The sequence below is a fragment of the Nomascus leucogenys genome, chromosome 12 (genome assembly GCF_006542625.1).
Source record: "Nomascus leucogenys isolate Asia chromosome 12, Asia_NLE_v1, whole genome shotgun sequence".
Taxonomy (NCBI): domain Eukaryota; kingdom Metazoa; phylum Chordata; class Mammalia; order Primates; family Hylobatidae; genus Nomascus; species Nomascus leucogenys.
Window position 1 is genome coordinate 75,446,552 of NC_044392.1, and position 15,992 is coordinate 75,462,543.

Below are 15,992 nucleotides of genomic sequence, written 5' to 3' on the forward strand. Positions count from 1 at the left end.
GCTTAACCCAAATCCATGGTTTCACTTTTGCTTGGGCATGTGAAATTCATTAGTAAGAAATGGTGTCATGTTTTGTACCTAGGGTACACTGTTATTGATAAGATATTTGTTATTATTTGGGGATGGGTGATCCAGAACAAGGTGTAAGATAGCACTTTTTAATTTTTGTGTTAAGAAATAAACATCTTAGATAAAACCAGAAATGAAGAGATTATTTCAGGCAATTAATTACCCTATATATGATTATATTTCTCATTTCCCCTCTAAAAAAATCTCTCAAATATTATTCTTGGTATTTCTGTTCCTTGTTTTTACCTCACATCATCCAAAGAAGAATCATGGAAGAATCCAGGCTTCTATTTCCTTGCTACCTTCTTATGTATGTGTGGGCTTCATCTCCAAGTTTACCAGGTGGTCCAACAGGGCTACATTCCAGCCAGAGAGTAGAAAGGGATAAAGCAGGGGAAGCACCCTGTCCTTGAGAAAACTTCCTGGAAGGTGCCTTATGCCACTTCCACATTGACACATGCCAGCTTTCAGTCACATGGCCACACATAGGCACAAGAAGAGTTGGGAAATGTCAACATTCTGAGTATGCCCAGCTAAAATCTGGGACATACTCATACTAGGTTGGTGCAAAAGTAATTGCAGTTTTTCCCATTGAAAGTAATGGTAAAAGCCCGGGCGTGGTGGCTCACATCTGTAATCCCAGCACTTTGGGAGGCCGAGGTGGACAGATCACCTGAGGTCAGCAGTTCAAGACTAGCCTGGCCAACATGGTGAAACCCCGTCTCTACTAAAAATACAAAAAAATTAGCCAGGTGTAGTGGTGCACACCTGTAGTCCCAGCTACTCAGGAGGCTGAGGCAGGAAAATTGCTTGAACCCGGGAGGCGGAGGTTGCAGTGAGCCAAGATTGTGGCGTTGTGCTTCAGCCTGGGTAACAAAAGTGAAACTCCATCTCACAAACAAAAACAAAAACAAAAACAAAACAAAACAAAACAAAACAAAACAAAAAACAGAGAGAGAGAGAGAGAGTAATGGCAAAGACTGCAATTACTTTTGGGCCGACCTAACAATATACTCAGTTGTATTAGAAACTTGCTGAGGCAGCCTACAGACTGCAGCACTTTCAAATGTAATTCTATTCCCACTTTTTAGCACACATCTCAATATAATTAAAATTAATTCATAGTAACTTTTGGTACAAGCCCAGGATCTTTTCCTTATAAAAGTTAACATGAAAAATATAGGAGTTACTAAATAGCAATACATTAATATGTCTCAGTAAATTCTGTAATAGTTTTAATGCATGTGCTCATACCATTACCTGTATCAACCTTTCATTTAATACTTGTCTTTCCAGTTTCACATTCTGTGCTGTTTACACCCATTTCAATATTAAGAGTGTTAAAAGATCCAATAATTTATAATAATCAAAAGCATTGATAAGATTTTTTTCCCACTGAAATTAAAGGAAATATTTAATAGAGGACTCTAGCCAATTAGAATTATATTAACACTACTCTGCTTCCCCAAATTGAACTTTATAATTCAACAACTTTATCTTCTTTTTAATAAAATATGTGCTATATTTTGGTGGTTGTTGAGAAATCTAGGTACAGATTTATGTTAAATTTTTATTCCTGCATTTTATTCTTATGATCCAGGAAACTAAAATGGAATGTGACCAGGGGAGTATGTTGCTAAGGAAAAAAAGAAACAGAATGACTTAACATCCGCTTTGGGTATTGGGAATTATGAAAACTGATCCACACTTGATACCACTTTGGGACACTTGTGAATGCCTGTCAGTGACTTCTCTATCAGCCAAGAACATACTAGGATCATTGGCACACACTGTAACGAACTCTGTTTTTTTCTGGGGAGACAAGAGGGTACATATTTATATTTCCTTATTAAACAATTACTTATTTTAAATATTATGATATTTTAATCCCTTATATTTATGGTCCCATGATGGACCAGGGACTTGTAAGTTGACAGTGCATGTGGCCAGAATATCCTAAATGTGTCCTTATAATTAATTTTTTAAAAAACTGCCATGAAATTCTCAGAAAAGATAAGAGATAAAAACACAATTTTTGCTAATTTTGTTTCAGACCCTGAGGAGTTACTATATCTAATCTCACTACATGATGCCACAAAATGGTGAATGAATAGAGTTAAGAGTCTCAGTAAAAGATTTTCGGCATTCTCTCATGAGAGCAGTTTGATTGATTGTTGCTAAATGTTCTACTCTCCTCCTGCATTTATAAATGGCAACTGAGGATAGATTTCAGGTGTTTATGGAAATGAATGGCAGTCATTGGGGTCATTTGAGCATGAGATGATTTTTTTCCCCATTTTAATTTCTTAAATTGACACATGATAATTTTAAATATTTTTGGGGTACATAGTTATGTTTAGATACATGGAATGTAAAGTGATCAACTCAGGGTAATTATTATGCACATTATCTCAAAGTTTTATGACTTATTTGTGTTGGGAACATTCAAAATCCTCTTTTCTAGCTATTTGAAAGTATATAATAAATTATTATTAACTATAGTCATCTTACAGTGCTACAGAACAGTAGAACTTATTCCTCCTATCTAGCTGTAATTTTTGTATCCTTTAATAAGTCTATCCCTACCCTGCCAACACTTCCCAGCCTCTGATGGCCACTGTTCTACTCTTTCCTATGAGATCAACTTTCTTAACTTCTGCATATGAGTCAGAACTTGTGGCATTTATTTTTCTGTCCCTGGCTTCTTTCACTTGAGTGAAGGAAGGCTCATCCTTCTCATGGAACTAGGCTCATCTATGTTGCTGCAAATGAAAGGATTTCATATTTTTTTAAAGGCTGAATAGTTTTCCACTGTGTATATGTGCCACATTTTCTTTGTCCATTCATCTGTCAATGGACACTTGGGTTAATTCTATGTCTGGGCTCTATGCATAGTGCTGCAGTAAAAAGGTGGGTGCATATATATATCTTTGATATATTGATTTCCTTTCCTTTAATATATACCCAGTGGTGAGATTACTGTTATCATATGGTAGTTCTATTTGTAGTTTTTTAAAGAACCTTCATAATATTCTTCATAATGGCTGTACTAATTTACATTTCCACCAACAGTGTATAAGAGTTTCCTTTTCTCCATATCCTTACTAGCTTTGATGTTTTTTGTATGTTTAATAAAAGTCATTCATACTGGGGTGCCATGATATCTCACGGTGGTTTTGACTTGTATTTCCCTGATAATTAGTGATGTTGGGCATTTTTTCATATGTTCGTTGGCCACTTGCATGTGTTATTTTGAGAAATGTCTATTCAGATCATTTGCCCAATTTTAATCAGAATATTGGTTTTGCTGTTGAGTTGTTTGAGTTTTTTAATATTCTGGGTTTTAATCTTTTGCCAGATTAATAGTTTGCAAATATTTTCTCTTATTCTATAGGTTGTCTTTTTATTCTGTTGATGGTTTCCTTTGCTGTGCAGAAGCTTTTTAGTTTGATATAATCCCATTTGTCTATTTTTGCTTTTATTATCTTTGCTTTTGAGATCTTATTCATAAAATCTTTTCCCAGACCAATGTACTGAAGCATTTCCCCTACGTTTTCTTCTAGAAGTTTTATAGTTTTGGGTCTTACATATAAATCTTTAATCCATTTTAATTTTTTTTTTTTGTATAAGATGAGCAACAGAAGTCTAGTTTCATTTTTCTGTGTATGGTTACCCAATTCTCCCAGGTCCATTTATTAAACTGTACTTTCCCCGATGAATGACTTTAGCACCATTGTTGAAAATCAGTTGGCTGAAAATACATGGATTTATTTCTGTGTTCTATTCTCTTCCATTTTTTTTTTCTTGAGATGGAGTCTTGCTCTGTCACCCAGACTGTAGTACAGTGGCATGATCTGAGCTCACTGCAACCTCTGCCTCCCAGGTTCAAGCTATTCTCCTGCCTCAGCCTCCCAAGTAGCTGGGATCACAGGCACACACCACAATGCCTGGCTAATTTTTGTATTTTTAGTAGAGGCGGGGTTTCACCATGTTGGTCAGGCTGGTCTCGAACTCCTGATCTCAGGTAACATGCCCGCCTTGGCCTCCCAAAATGCTGGGATTATAGCTATGAGCCACCGTGCCCAGCCCCATTGGTCTTTTTAAATGCCAGTAACATGCCATTTTGGTTACTACAGTTTTGTAGTATATTTTAAAGTCAGGTAGTGTGATGCCTCCAGCTTTGTTCTTTTCTCTTAGGATTGATTTGGCTATTGGGGTGTTCTGTGGTTCTATACGAATTCTAAGATTGTTTTTCTATTTTTGTGAAGAATGTCACTGGTATTTTGGTAAGGATTGCACTAAATCTGGCTTTGGGCAGCATGGTCATTTTAACAGTATTAATTCTTCTGGCCAATGAGAATGGGTTGTCTTTCCATTTGTTTATGTCTTCTTCAATTTCTTTTATCGGTGTTTTGTAATTTTCCTTGGAGAGATCTTTTATCTCTTTGGTTAAATTTATTCCTAGGTATTTTATTTATTTTTTGTAGCTATTGTAAATGGGATTGCCTTCTTGATTCCTTTTTCAGCTAGTTTGTTGTTCATATACAGAAATGGTACTGATTTTTGTATACTAATTTTGTATTCTGCAACTTTACTGAATTCATTCTAAGAGTTTTTTTTTCTGAGAGTCTTTAGGTTTTTCTATATATAAGATCATGTTGCCTGCAAAGAGGGGCAGTTTGACTTCTTCCTTGCCAATTTGAGTGCTCTTTATTTCTTTCTCTTGGCTAGGACTTCCAGTACTATGTTGAATAGAAGTGGTGACAGTGGACATCCTTGTCATGTTCTAGTTCTTAAAAAACAAACAAAAAACTTTCAGCTTTTCCCATTCGGTAAGATGTTAGTTGTGAGTTTATCATATACGGCCTTTATTATGTTGAAATACTTTCATTCTATCATTAATTTTTTGACAGTTTTTATCATGAAGCGATGATAAATTTTATCAAATACCTCTTCGGCATCTGTTGAGATGAGTTTTTGTCCTTCATTCTGTTGATGTGATGTATTGTGTGTATTGATTTGCGTATGTTAAACCTCCCTTGCCTCCCAAGGATAAATCCCACTTGATCATGGTGTGTTATCTTTTTGATGTGATCTCATTCGGTTTGCTGGTATTTTGTTGACAATTTTTACATGTATGTTCATCAGGGATATTGGCCTGTAGTTTTCTTTTTTGTGTGTCCTTATCTGATTTTGGTATCAAGGTTATGCTGGCTGTGTAGAATGAGTTTGGAAGAAATCCCTTCCCTTTCATTTTTGGGTGAATAATTTGAGAATAATTGGTATCAGTTTTTCTTTATAAGCTTGATAGAATTCAGCAGTAAAGCTGTCTGGTCCTAAACTTTTCTTTGCTGGGAGACTATTTATTATTGATTCAATCTCAATACTCATTATTGGTCTGTTCAGGTTTTTATATGTGTTCTTGTTTCAGTATCAATATGTATTTAGAAATTTGCTCATTTTCTCTGGGTTCTCTGAAGTTTTGGTATATAGTTCTTCCTAGTAGTTTCTAATACTCCCTTGCATTTCTTAGTATCGGTTGTAACATCCTTTTTTTTTGTTTCTAATTTTACTTATTTAGATCTTTTCTGTTTTTTTCTTAGCTTAGTTATCAGTTTGTTGATTTTATCTTTCAAAAAACCAACTTTTCATTTTGTTGATATTTTATATTCTTTTTAGTCTCAATTTTGTTTCTTTGTGCTCTGCTCTTTGTTATTTTTTCCTTCTACAAATTTTGGGTTTGCTTTGTTCTTCCTTTCCTAGTTTCTTAAGCTGCATCATTAGGTTGTTTATTTGAGATCTTTTCACTATTTTTTTTTTTTTGGAGGTGGGGGGGATCTCACTATGTTGCCTAGGTTGGCCTTGAACTCTTGGGCTCAAGGGATCTTCCTGCCTCAGCCTCCCAAGTAGTTGGGGCTACAGGCACGTGCCACCATACCAGGTTTTCTTACTTTTTTGATGTAGGCATTTGTTGCTGTAAACTTGCCTCTTAATACCCCTTTTGCTGTGTTGCAGACATGATATGCTGTTTCTATTTTTATTCGTTTCATGAAATTTTAAAATTTCCTTCTTAATTTCTTTCTTTACCCATTGGCTGTTCAGAAGCATGTTGTTAGATTTTCATGTATTTGTATAGTTTCGAATGTTCCTCTTGTTATTAGATTTCTGGCTTTATTTCATTGTGGTTAGAAAAGATACTTGAAATGACTTCAATTTTTAAACATTTTTTGAGACTTGTTTTGTGTCCTAACATATGGCCAGTCCTGGAGAATATTCCAAGTGCTGATGAAAAGAATGTGTATCCTGCAGCTGTGGGGTGAAATGTTCTGTCAATGTCTGTTAGGTGTATTTGATCTATGGTATAGTTTACATTTTATGCTTCTTGGTTGATTTTCTGTCTAGATGATCTGTCCAATGCCGATATTGGGGTGTTTAAGTCACCAACTATTATTGTATTGGGGTTTGTATCTCTCTTTAGATTTAATAATATTTGCTTTATATATCTGGCTGCTCCAGTTTTGAGTGCCTATACATTTAGAATTGTTATATCCTCTTGCTGAATTGATCCCTTTATTATCATAATAGAATGTTGTCCTTCTTTGTCATTAAGTTGGTGCAAAAGTAATTGTGGTTTTTGCCATTACATTTAAGTTTAATATTTATATTAAATATATTAAATACTATAATCAAGCTGTAATATTTTTACAGCTTTTAATTTAAAGTCTACTTTACCTGATATAAGTGTAGCTATTCTGGTTATCTTTGGTTTCCATTTACATGAAATGTCTTTTTCCACCTCTTCACTTTCTTTTTTTTTCTTTTTTGAATGGATAAATAAATTGTGGTATATTTACACAGTGCAATATTACATGGCAATGAAAAAAATGAACCATCGCTACACCCAATAACAAATCTCACAAACATAACACTGAGTGAATGAAGCCAGATATCATTGGGTAATACTGTATGATTCCATTTGCAAAAAGTTCAACACAGGAAAAATTGATCCAGAGTGATGGAAAGTGAAATAGTGGTTATCCTTGGATGGGCAGATAGTAATGACAGAGGGGACATGAAGGAGGCTTCAGGGTTGTTGAAAATTTGCCAGTTGGTGGAAATTCAGACAAGGCACGGTGGCTTACGCCTGTGTCCCAGCACATGGTGAAACCCTGTCTCTAGAAAAAATACAAAAATTAGCCAGGTGTGGTGGCACGTGACTGTGGTCCCAGCTACTTAGGGGGTGGACGCAGGAGGATTGCTTGAGCTCAGGAGGCAAAGGTTGCAAGGTTGCAGTGAGCCGAATTGTACCACTGTACTTTTGCCTGGGCAGCAAGAATGAAACCCTGTCTAAAAAAAAAAAAGAAAGAAAAAAATTCACTGAGTTGTACACTTATGATTTGTGTACCTTTCTCTACTTGTGCTATACTCCACGACAAGCTTACACAAAATCCTTGTCTAAAAGGCCCTACATGATAATGCCACTTCCTCTTCCTAACCCATATTTTGGTTGCACCCCAACTTTGTTCACCACATTCTTGTGACTCTTTTCTCATTGCTGTTCTCCAATGTACCAGTGTTGGTTGTTCCTTTCTCTAGGATCTTGCATTTACAGCTCTATCTTCTCCCAGATATCCACACAGACTGCTGCCTTGCCTAATTAAAGTTTCTGCTTAAACTTTGCCTTATCAGAGAAGGCTAAGAATGTCTTCTTTCTATGCTCAAAACCAGCCAATAGCTTTCATTTCACTGTAAAGAATAGCTGAAGTTCTCACATGGTACACAAATCCCTTTGTAACCTTGCTGTCTGGTCTTGTGGCCTCTATTCCTCTCAGTCAGTCACCTCACTGTTATCACTGTTGTCACATGTGTCTCTGTTTTAGGACTTTGCACTTGCTGTCTGGAACACTGTCCTCCTGTATAACCATACGATTGTTCCTTCATTTCTCTCAGGTCCTTACTCAGATGTCACCCTCTCTGTAAGGCCTTTCTTAATCTCTTGTTTAAAGTCTTTCTTCACCTCTTCCACTATGAACTACCTTCACTCTCTATCCCCCATCCTTTTTATTATTTTCTTCATAACACACAAAAATTTAGCATATGTGTTTAACTTATCTATTTTGTTTGTTTTCTTTCTTTTCAACTTGAATGTAAGCTTTACAAAGGACGAGGACTTTTGCTTATTTTTTTTTCCTCACTGCTGTTTCCTTGGTATCTAGAATAGTATCTGACACATAATAGGCCTAACTCTAAATATTAATTGAATGGATAAATGAATATCACTTTTCCATAGCCTTCATTAGCTGATTTAACTCAAATGTGGGAATAAGAATTTCTTCTCATCTTAATTAAGGAAGTGATCATTTGAAACAAATCTGATCAAAAAGTATTAAAAAATGAGTCCTGAGTTTTCTCTTCTAACCGTAATCTTGTATTTTAGCACCTCTATTTCTGGGGCTGTTTTTTCAGCAGTTATCTTCAAAATCAAGTGGAGAGAAAATATTTCTCATACCTCTGAGTAAGAAAAAGATAGAACAGTAACATCATAATAAGGAAGGGTACGATTAATCCCTCTGACTTCAGTTAAAAATAAATAAAACACTGACTAGAAATTATTGGTAAGCAATTGTTTTTTGAAATGTATGCTTTAATGACTCAGAGGCAAAAAAAAAAAAAGGCAACTGAATGAATTATCTATTACAAAAAGTTGTTTCACTTAACCTAGTTTAGAGTGAATGACCCTAATTGTCTCTTCAAATGTGGGAAGGGCCCATCGGCCAGATAGTGGCTCCCAGTTGAAAATGGGCAGACTTCCGATGAAGGAATTAATGTTAGTTAAGGAAGACTCCGTGGTGAGAAAAGTTTGAGCTGTTCTCTAAGCAGGAATGTTCCAACAAAGAAGTTACATGGCAGAGTATTCTGGGTGGAAGCAAATGATATGAGTGCAAGTTGAAAATGAGACCACAAAGGGCATGTGTAAGAAGTAGAAATTACTTTCATATGATTGCAACAGCACTGGAGAGTGGAAAATCTGTAATGCAAAAGGAGAGTAATTGTCTAAAACTTTGTGACCCTTAATTAGCTATTTTATTTTGATCCTATAATAATTTCTAAGAAGAAAACTATGTAGTAATATTGCTAAAGAGAAAAGGGATTGGTTGGTCTCTAGTCCTAGCTCTCCTGCTAACTGACTGTGTTCTTGGGGGTCATCCAGTTTTCTTGTCTATAAAATGTAGGGGTGATTGTACAGATCCTTTTCAGCTAAAAAACAATCTACAAGTTAGTGGTGAATAAACAGTAAGAACTGCTCCAAAACCTGAGATGTAAGAAATAGCACACATTTTCTTCTAGATGAAATTAAATCTGGTTAATTTATTTATTCCACAAATAGTTATTGTATGGCTTCTGTATGTCAGACATGTGCTCAATTCTGCAGATATGCTTGGAAAAGAAGGCAGACAAGTTCCTGCCCTCCTGAAGCTTATTGTAGCTCTCATTTACACAGGATGAAGTTCAGTATCACTCATTTTTCATAAAGTCTGCTCTATCTCTTAAGTTATTTCAGAACGTTGGGATTTTATACAGTCCAGGAAAAACAAGAGCAATCCCTGCCTCTCTCTGTATCTGGCCATCATCAGAGTTGCCATCGCTCTGTGTCTGGTCCTGTAAGATACTTCTGAAGTGTCTGGATCTGCCAGACATGTGAAAATAATTAATAATAATAATTTAAATAATAAATAATAATTTTTATTGCTTTTATTATTGTTTTATTATTACTGACTTGGCTGTCATAGGCATCTCAATGAGATCAATTGACTAGATATTTCAACATAGAGATATTAGTGGGGACTTTCTTCAAAGTAGTTCTACTTCCACTCATACCCTAGCAACATTTTTTGCCCTCAACAACAGAATGTTCAAATGTCTCCTTAGGAGTGGGAAAAAAAAGGTCTAATTGTGTGTGTGTGTGTGTGTGTGTGTGTGTGTGTGTGTGTGTGTGTGTGTAGCACCTCTCCTCTGGTACCAAGTTTTATTCTAGGAACTTTTGCTGAGATACTGTTGGCCTCCATTTCCACAAGAACTCGTGTAGCTGTCAATGTCCTGTGCATTAAATGGTGCTGTGAACAAGGAGGCTGGCGTCTGGTACTTCACAAAAACCTACCTTTACCCACCTCTCCAGTCTCTGGAGATCAATCTGGGCTTTGAACTATGACCCTACTCAGTACTCAAGGCCACACTGTCGTCCATCATGTTCCACTTTGGGCAACATAGTCACTATCTGTTTCAGTCATAACGCTGCAAACCTATAGTCCAAAGATTAAATTTGTTGTCAGACAGTTTTGTTATCCAACTTACTACAGTCTCCACCCCTCCTTTTCGATTCCCAATATTGAAACTGAGCATCTGTGCTATCATCCTTTCACTGTTGCTTTTCTTATATTTATGATTAAGAGCACAACCCCTAGAGCCAGACTATCCAAGGTTGACTCTGAGCTCCACCCCATACTAGCTGTGTGGCTTGGTCAAGTTATGTAAACTTTCTGTATCTCAGTTTTCCCATGTATAAATTGCAAATACTATAAGACACCTATCTCGTAACAATGTTGTAAAGAGTAGCCAGATTTGTATGTGTGTGCCACTTATCACTCTACCTGACACACAGTAAGTGCTTTGTAGGTGTTATTGTTATTATTATTGCTTTTTAAGTAGTTATTTTATTATTACTGACTTGGCCACCATAGGCATTTCAATAAGATCAATTGTCTAGACATTTCAACATAGAGATATTAGTGGTGATTCTTTTTCAAAGTAGTTCTACCTCCATCCATATCGTAGCAATATTTTTGGCCCTCAATAACAACAAAATGCTTAACTGTCTCCCTAGCAGTGGCCAAAAGAAAAAAAAAAAAGGTCTAATTTTGTAAGTGTGTGTAGAGAGTGAAGAGGCATCCTTCATTCCTGTGATGTAATACTGGTAATTTTTTGGTCACCATATCAAATTTTAACAGGTGAAAGAAATTTTTTCAAGTTTCTAACTCTGAAGTCTGCACAGATTTCCTCACTCTGCTCTTCACTGAAAGCCTCACCAAGTAGCTATCTCTCCTACACTGAGAAATTGGCTGAATTTTTTTCCCATCTGCTTCCTAGAACTAAATTGTGACTTTTCATTTTATATCACTTATAACTGAAGGTAATTTGAGTTACTTCTTAAAGTCTTGGGCTTAATATGTTAGCTAGAATTGTCTATTAATCTGTTAGGTTTGTCACTCTTCCATTTTCTGTAGTGACTCAAAAATACTTTTCACTTGGTGAATAAAATATAGATATCTGCATTTTATTGAACCATTTCACATTTCTAGCCCTTGGATTGTTGATGTTTCAGATTCCTTGCACCCGCTTTATTTTGATTTGTGACCTTTATGTTGCATCAAAAGTCAAACTTCCAATGGAGAAAATTTTATTTTAATATACACATTGGTATCTTTCATAGGTTCATAAGCTCTTTCTCTTTTTGTGCAGAGAATGAAAATAAATGATCCTTTGACAGACTGTCAGCCAGAGTTTTATTACCTATGTCTGACCACGTCCCGTGGGTGGAAGTGTCAGCTCAGAGCAGCTGGGTTTTTATTTATTGTCAGGGCATTTTGTACACATTTAAAAGGAACTGTGGTTGCGGGAAATAGATTTTATGTAGAGACCAGGAAAACTAACTTCAGAAGCTGCTTGAATGATCCTGTGATAAAATGGGCAGATCCTAATCTTGTTTCTTGTTGTATTACCTCTTAGGTAAATGAATTCCCACCAGTCTCTGGGGAGTTAGGAAGGGCCCTTCGCTACAACTGTACCTTTAGCACTTGCAATCCTTCCTGTACGCTGGTCCTGCAGGTTGATTTACACATGTGGGAGTTCGAGACCAGTCTGGCCAACATAATGAAACGCTGTCTGTACTAAAAATACAACACACACACACACAAAATTAGCCGGGAGTGGTGGCGGGCGCCTGTAATCCCAGCTACTCAGAAGGCTGAGGCAGGAGTATCGCTTGAACCCGGAAGCTGGAGGTTGCAATGAGCCGAGATCGCGCCACTGCACTCCAGCCTGAACAACAAGAGTGAAACTCTGCCTAAAAAAAAAAAAAAAAAAAAAAAGAAGTGTGGAGATCAGAATGAGAAAATTGAAGAGTTCAGGTAAAAGAACACTTTCTTTTTCTTTTCAGGATGATACCTTCAGATATGTCAGAGGACACATTTTTCACGGTGGTGGCTGTAGTTGTTAAGCAGCCATGCCCAGAGACTAAGAAGGGGAAAGGAAAAAATAAATTAATTATGTTCTAATAATTATTTTCAGTGCTTTACACAGTAGATACTTGGATACCTCCTTAATAAAGCTCAAATATGTATTGTTGTAACAGCTATAAAATAAAGAAATGACAAAAACAAGGTTGTACTAAAATCATTAAAATTTAGATTAGGAAGAAATAGTACAGTTTCAGCTTCTAGTTAAAAACAGAGATTGAAGGTGTTCAAAAATTTAGTAATTTTTTTTCCACTTAGATAATTTATAAGTGTACCCACTCCTTTATAAGAATAAAGAGAACTTCAATTCTGACATTAGCATTAAGTATTTTATTAAATCTATAGATTTTTGACCTAGAATTTGTCTACAACGTGATATATTTATGTTAAATATAAATATATCAGATATGTTTACGTTAAATATAAATAAATCTGATATATTTATGTTAAATATAAATAAATCTGATATATTTATGTTAAATATAAATAAATCTGATATATTTATGTTAAATATAAATAAATCTGATATATTTATGTTAAATATAAATATATCTGATATATTTATATATTAAATATGTTATAGTAATAAGGGTAGTGGGCCCAGAATCATTTTGTTTTCTTGGCTGCTTGATCTCATGGAAGTTTACTTACATTTTCAGAGCATCATATTTCCTATGGTATTTAAAACTTTCGAAACGTACTGTATTTCAATCATCCATCAAGCAGTGTCTTGAACAGAGAAAGGATTAATTGAATTAATGAGTTTAATTTAATTTAATTAACTGTGATTGGAGGATGATTTTTTTTCTTTAATACTTAGCTTTGGAGATCCTTAGCCATCAGAGACTTCTGAAAACTCGAGTTCAATTAGATTTAGTTAAGCATAAGGGAGAAAGGAATTATCGAAAGCAGTGACAAGCAATTCCCTTTTTCTTACCTGGCCTCTAAAAGTTCTCCTGAGATTGAGACTGTGGCCTTCAAAAGATTCCTTGAGGTGCCCTGTATCAATTGATACCAGCACTTGTGCTCAATGACACTTGCCAGCAGTGACAATCACATTAGCGTTTGTGGAGTCAAAGCAAGCCACTGTACATGAAGGCACATTCTCTTGCTTTGAGCAGTGTCTTCTAATTGAGAAAAATATGCAAGTATATTGGTTTCTTTTAGAAAGAAACTTCTCCCCCGCTTTTTTTAAAGACCACAGATTTTTGTACACATTGTAGACAAGGGTGGAAATGGGAGAGGTATACAATGGTCTGCGGGTGAGCACCACTTCACATCTGTGATGATTACTCTGGCTGAAGTAAGTTAAGGACACAGGATGTTCTTTAGCATGGGTGTATGGGGGCTGCAGTATTCAAACAGGAATACATCAACAATCTGCTGGTAACAAATTATTTGAAAATAAATACTTTACAATGCACCAGCAGAAATACTAAAACCCAACCTCGTCAAAGGAGCATAGAGATAAAGCTTTTTTCATTAATTCAGAGGAGGATTATCTTTTCTTTCTTTCCGACAGTGGTGATCTGGCCCCTGTGCAGCTCCACAGAAAAGGGGGCTGAGATGTAGAGAGATTGCTGGGAGGAAGGGACTGTGAGCTGGCACATGGTGTTACTGAACAGATTTAAAGGTATTTTAAACATAGGCCTTTAATGCTATCTTAGAATGTGTGTGTATGGCCTCCCTTCTGCTCCAGCTGCTGAGAATAGGCAAATTGCTCCCAGAAAGACAGTTACAGTGTATTTATGGACCCTGCTTTCTTGATCCCAAGTGCTATGAACAAGACAATTCTTAAAAACATATGCCTATGAAAGTACTCCTGTGATTAGATAGCTTCATCTGTGGGGAATTGTGGGGTGGGGTGGAGGGAGCCCTCCCTCTTTATATGAATTTAGCTTTAGGAGTCCATGGCAGATAGCAACCTGTGGAGGTTCAGCTCATAGATGTACCATTTCCTTTATTCTCCTGAAATATGTATCTCTATTCATGTCATTCTTGTATCTATTCTACCCTGTAATTTGTGCAAAAGAAAAGTATCAGATGTGCCTGCATAACCGTCTCTATTGACATTTTGTAGAACAGAACATATTGGACCTGTTTTCTTTCTGCAATCAGTTTCAAGTGTTTGAACCTTCCTAGCAGCTGGGAGACAATATTTATTTTTAATCAGCAACTGATTTCGTGAGTCTGATGGCATGTCATATATGCGACTGTGTATTAAAACATACAGAGCTGCCTAAATGATGAGGCAGAATTTCAACAGGAAGAGATCAAGTGTGCTGTGACAGGAATGCTTTGGGATCTTGGAATGGGTCAAACTCCATTCTGGAAATATAATGAAAAAGTTATCAGGGCAGTTCAGGAGGAGGCCAAGGATTTCCATTTCCAGGAAGGCCAGCCAAATTCACAGGCAGGAGGAAGATTAGCCGAGTTTTACCTGGACAGGGTGGGGATGGAGTTAATACGGCAGAAGAGCTGGGAAAGGTGGTTCATATGGGACCATTTGTGGGGCAGTTTCACAGCATATCAAGTAAATTTCAACAACTTCTGCTTGTTTTTATATTATTATTAGGGAGCTGCAGGGAAGGGGTTGGGTTATGTACTTTTAGAATGTGTGTGTAACAAGCACCTTGGGAGCTTATTAAAAATGCAGATTCCAGAATTTCTGGTTCAGAAGGTCTAAAGTGGAGCAAAGGAATTTGCATTTTAAATAATTACCACAGGCAATTCTGATGCATGCAATTTAAGAAGAATTGTTTAATATTTCAAAAGGAGAATGAAGAATCTAGCATTCTTATTGCTCATCATTAAAATCCATCACTAATCCACAAGTATCAAGAATAGAAAGTAGGAAATAAAGACAACTCTAAAATATTTTTGTGCAACTTGACTGTAAGTGATAGGGAAGATAATTAGCATTTTTAGTCTCTACTATTCATCAAAAGACTAACAAAATATATATATTTTAATCTTTACTACAGCCTCAGTAAGTCAATTAACATTACACCATTTTATAGGTGTAAAAGAGGCTCAGAAATGTTGAGTAACTTGTCCACAATTACATATATAGTAATAATCAGTAACTTTTGGGCTTTTCAGTCTCCCCACTTTGCTTAGGGAAGTTTATCTATGCTTCAATTACACAGTGTCTATACCAACAAATCTCACATCTGTGTCCACAGCCTGGGTCTTTCTTGTGTGTCTTTCAGCCATTGATCTGATGACCTGTCTGACATCTTTGCTTAGATATTTCTCAGATACTTCAAGTTCTGCATATTCTCAATTGTACTTATTGTCTTCCTCCCATATATTTCTCTCTTCCTCTATCCCTGAACTCAGCAAATAGGTCCTACCATCAATCTATTGGTTCAATTAAAAAATAATGGTTTTTTTTTTGGATCGAAGCACCTAGTTCTGTGTCCTTCTGTCAAACCTCATTGCTAACCTGCTAGTTCAGGCCAGCATCATCTCTTACCAGGCACATCGGTTAGCGTTTGCTGCACAAATCTCCCCATAAACTAATGGCTTAAAATGGAAATCATTTTACTTAACTCACAATTCTGTGCATCAGCCAGGCAGTTCTTTGGGTCTGGACCAGCTCAGCTAATCTCTGCAGGACTTTCTCTT